Consider the following 5157-nt stretch of genomic DNA (forward strand, 5'->3'; position numbering starts at 1 on the left):
AAAAAATCTCTGTAAATGTTCATTAAAATTATTAAAATAAAATTTTAAAAACATGAAATGCATTTCAAATGCACAGATTTTACTAAAGAGTCTGCTCTTGTGAACTTTAGAAGATTCTTTCCCTCTGCTCATTAGACCACATCTTGCTAAGTAGACAGCTAGCCTCTGGACTTCAGTCAGAGAGCAGTTAACACTGGTGTAATTAGCATTAACTATGCAAGGTCACCAAGTGCCAAATGTTAAGTTAATGTCCAAAGGTAAATGATGTGTCAGTGGCCTGAGCAAGCGCATAGGAACTAAATGAACTCGCAGTCTACTGAACCTGACTGGCCCACATAGCTGGTTGCCCAAGCCAACAAGAATTAGTCCCCCGAGCTCCTGTTTCCAAGGGAGTAAATCTCTAGGTTCCTGACACCAGCCACACAATGGAATAAGCTGGGAAGCTTTACAAAATACCAATGCCTAAATCTCACCCCAGAGGTTTCGTCTTAACTCTTTTTATGGTATGACCTCGGCAACAGGGTTTGTTTTTTTTTTTTCCAAACGCCAAGGGATTAAAAACAAATTCAAACCTGAAGTTGTAAAACTCTATACTCGTGAGCTATGGGGACAATTTTGACTGATCCTGGAAGCATCAAAAGAAGATGAATGGAATACACAGTCACTGTAAAAAAAAAAAAAAAGAATTGGTCAACACTAAAATATTTCAGGAAGTAACATATGATAAAGAGTGAAGTTCAAGCTGCTTTGAAGGTAGAGGTGAAAAAATAAGGCCCCAGTAATTGACTACTACCTAACATGTTTCAACAAATAGATACAACCCTGGATGTGCTTACCAGTCTGTGCCAAGAAATTTTGAAGACCAACTAACTGGGAGAGATCCATATTTATTTCCATTTCTTCTTTCTTTCTTTTTTTTTAAAGGGAGGATCCAACACAATATGGAAATTATTAATTAATATCATGCATCCCTGCTTGCTGAAACTGAGGAGGACCTGAAGCGCTTGCTGCAGAAGGTCAAGGACTGCAGCCCTCAATATGGATTGAAGCTCAACATCAAGAAAACAAAGATTCTCGCCACTGGGCTGATTGGCAGCATTATGAGAGATGGTGAAGGGACAGAGATTGTTAAGAGCTTTAGTTTGCTTGTCTCCACAATCAACACTTTTAATACCAGCAGCCAAGAAATCAAAAGACTAATTGCATTGGGAAAAATTTGCTATCAGGGACCTCTCCAGAGTGCTGAAAAGCAACAATGTCAATCTAGAGACCAAGGTACGCCTAATCCAGGCCATGGTTTTCGCAATTAATTGTTATGTGATCTGTCTTTGAGAGAGTAAAACCAAGTTACTCCATGGAGGCTAGGATTTTGAAGCTCCATCTCACAGATCCTGGGAACATGGCCAGGAGAGACCGGTCCTTGGAGGAGTACATTATGCTTGGAAGAGTGGAGGTACAGTACAAGGGAGGAAGACCCTTGATGAGATGGATTGATTCAATGACTGTGGTAATGAGAGTAAGTGTGTTAGAAACAATAAGGTTGGAACAGGATAGAGCAGGTTTCAGGACTATTGTACATAAAGTTGCTGAATCACAAGTGACTCTACAGCACAAAACAACAACAACATCATGCAAGTAAAATGTTGACAGTTCTTTAAAAACAGCTGGAATAGTACATTGACAGAAAATTGCCAGAAATTCAAGTTGGATTTAGAAGAGGCTATGACACCAGGGATATCATTGCTGATGACAGATGGATCTTAGCTGAATGCAGAGAATACCAGAAGGAAATCATGATGTTGTTGTTCTGTGCTGTTGAGTTGCTTGTGACTCATAGCGACCCTATGTACAAGAGCCCTAAACCCTGCTCTATCCTGTGCCAACCTCATTGTCTCCAACACACCTACTCCCATTACCCCAATCACTGAATCAATCCATCTCATCGAGGGTCTTTCTCTCCTGCATGGTCCCTCCACTCTCCCAAATATGACATCCCTCTCCAAGGACTAGTCCTTCCTTGCAACATGTCCAAAGTATGTCAGACGAAGCTTCAGAATCCTTGGCTCCAAAGAGCAGCCCAGCTTCACCCTCTCTAGGACAAACTGTTCTTCTAGCAGTCCATGGTGCATTCAACACTCTTCTGTAGCACCACAGCTCAAAGGCATCAATTCTCTTTTTATCATCCCTAGCCACTGCCCAGCTCTCTGATGCATAGCATGCAATTGCAAAGACAATAGCCCGGATCAGGCACACCTTAGTCTCCAGCCTGACATTGTTGCTCTTCAGTATTCTGGAGAGGTTCCTGACAGCTGACTTTCCTAATACAATTTGTGTCTTGATTTCCTGGGTGCTGGTACCAAGAGTGTTGACTCTAGAGCCAAGCAAACTAAAACTGTTAACCAGCTCAATCTCTTCACCATCCTACTGATGCTGTCAATTGGCCCAGTAGTGAGAATCATTGTTTTCTTGATGTTGAACTTCAATCCATATTGAAGGCTGTAGTCCTTGACCTTCTGGAGCAAGCACTTCAGGTCCTCCTCAGTTTCAGCAAGCAGGGTTGTATCATATGCATAACACAAGTTGTTGATGAGTCTTCCACCAATCCTGATGCCACATTCCTCCTCGTGTACAGCCCAGTGTCCTGGATGATCTGTTCTGCATACACATTAAAAAGGTATGGAATCAGAACACATCCCTGGTGGACCCCACTTCCCAATTTTGAAACTTGCAGTGTCTCCTTGCTCTGTTCTGACAACTGCCTCTTGGTCCAAGTATAGGTTTCACATAAGCACAATCAAATGTTCTAGGATTCTGATGGCTTGAGACGTAAACCATCACATCAAGGACTGGTCAAGGGGAGAGAGGTGTTGAACGCTATAGGCAGAAGTAGGAAATCATGATAGATGTGAAAAATAACTGCAGTTGTCAATGATTTCACCTAACTTGGCTCCATAATCAGTGTCATTGGTACCAGCGCCAAGAAACAAAAACAAAAACAAAAAAAAATCTGTTGCATTGGGAAAATCTGTTGTCAAGAACCTCTCCAAAGTTTGGTTTTTTTTTAAGGGTTACCACTGTTCATTCCCTAGACCTGGCTGTCAAAAATTTATTTTTACTTTATTATTTGTGTGTATGTACCATCAAATCAGATCTGATTGGTACAGGAGGAGATTGCCCCTCCTTCTCCGGCAGAGCTTCTGGTGGATTTGAACCGCATATCTCTGGGATTGCAATGCAGCTTCTTGCTACTAGGCCACCAGAGCTCCCCTCTCCAAAGTTTTAAAAAGCAACAATGTCAGTTTAAAAACTAAGGTGCCCCTGGTCCAAGCTATAGTCTTCTCAATTACTTACCATGCATCTGAAAGTTAGAATAAGGATGACAGAAGAATCAATGCCTTGGAATGTGGTGCTGGAGAAGAGTACTGAATTGTCATGGGCTGACAAAAGAACAAACAAATATGTCTGGGACAAAGTGCAACCAAGGTGCTCCTTAGAGGCAAGGACCATGACATTTCATCTCACATACTATGCACATGGTGTTAGGAGTGGTCAATCCTTGGAAAAAGACATCATGCTTGGAGAGGTAGAGGGTTAGCCAAAGAGGGGATGGATAGCAGAGTGACTGCAGCAATGGGCTGTAGTATATCAGATGAGGATGGCAAAGCACAGAGCAAAATGCAGATCTGTAGTTCACAGGGTCGCTGTGAGTCATAGTCAATGCAACAGCACCTAGAAACAACAACAGTGATATTTAATGTGCCACGTGGTTAAAAGGAACATTCATTTAGTTAGGTTCCATCTGTCACCTTGTCATAATTTCATGGCTTCCCTGTGGCTATAATGCTGGAAGCTGTGCTACTGGTATTTTGAATCACAGGATCACCTGTGGAAGACAGGCTTTTTTCCTTCCTCCCCCCAATTTTATTTTGTGTGTGTGTGTGTGTGTGTGTGTGTGTACCATCAAAGCAGACCTGACTGGTACAGGAGGAGATTGTCACTCTTTCTCCAGCAGAGCATCTGATGGATTCGAACTGTGCACCTCTGGGATTACAGTGCAGCTTCTTGCCACTAGGCCACCAGAGCTCCCTAATGGAAGACAGGTTTTAGTGGAACTTCCAGATTAAAACTAGTAGGAGGAAAGTCCTGGCAATCTACTTGTGGAAAATGTCCAAGAAAATCCCTGTGGATCACAACACAGCAGCATCAAATGTACTTTCTGTGGCCACACCACTGGGAGGGAGTGGTTTTCATGTTTAGCGAAGTCGAGGGTCAACAAGGCCATGGAAGATCCTCGGGGAGATGAACTGGCCCAGTAGCTGAAACAGTGAATGCAAACCTGCCGGTAGTTGTGAGGATCATGTTATTGTGAGGTGCCAGAGGACACCGTGTGAAGTGACAACAATCTGAACTCTGTCCTGTGCTGTGCCATCCACCTCATCCCTGACCACTTGAGCCCTTTGCTGCAATCACTGTGTCAATCCATGTCATTGAGGGTCTTTCTAGCTATGTCTGTCCTTCCACCTTTCCAAGTATGATGTTCTTCTCCAATGAACAGCTTCTTCTAGCAACACGTTCAAAGGGAATAAGATGACGCTTCATCATCCTTGCCTCCACGATGCATTCTGGCCACACCTTCTCCTAGACATATCTGCTTGTTCTTTTGGCAGTCCATGGGATATTCATTACTCTCCTCCAACACCATGGCTAAAAGGCATCAGTTTCATTGTTCTGTTCTCAGATGCACAGTAAGTGATGGAAAAGACCGTGATCCGACTCAACCACACCTTTGTCTTCAAACTGATATTACTGCTTCTCAGTAATTTGTAGAGGTCTCTCACAGCAGACTTGCCAGTGTAATACGTCTCCTGATCTCTTGACTGCTGGTAACAAGGGCGTTGACTGTGGGTCAAGGTAAATTGAGATCGTTGACAATTTCAACCTCTTCTCCACCATCTGTGCCCTAACACTCCCTTCTGCTATATCCCATCCTTCTGTGAGGATAATATAGGGCCCAGCAATGTTTCATTGTGTTGTTTGTAAAGTCCTCATGACTAAAAAAAAATCTTCATGACTCAAAGTCAACATGTTGGCAGCCACCAGATGCATTATTAAAGAGAATTCAGGGGAGGGAAGAAGAGAATTTGTTTAAAAAAAATT

The sequence above is a fragment of the Elephantulus edwardii genome, unplaced genomic scaffold, assembly GCF_000299155.1.
Source record: "Elephantulus edwardii isolate Elephantulus edwardi_28Jun2011 unplaced genomic scaffold, EleEdw1.0 scaffold00117, whole genome shotgun sequence".
Taxonomy (NCBI): Eukaryota; Metazoa; Chordata; class Mammalia; order Macroscelidea; family Macroscelididae; genus Elephantulus; species Elephantulus edwardii.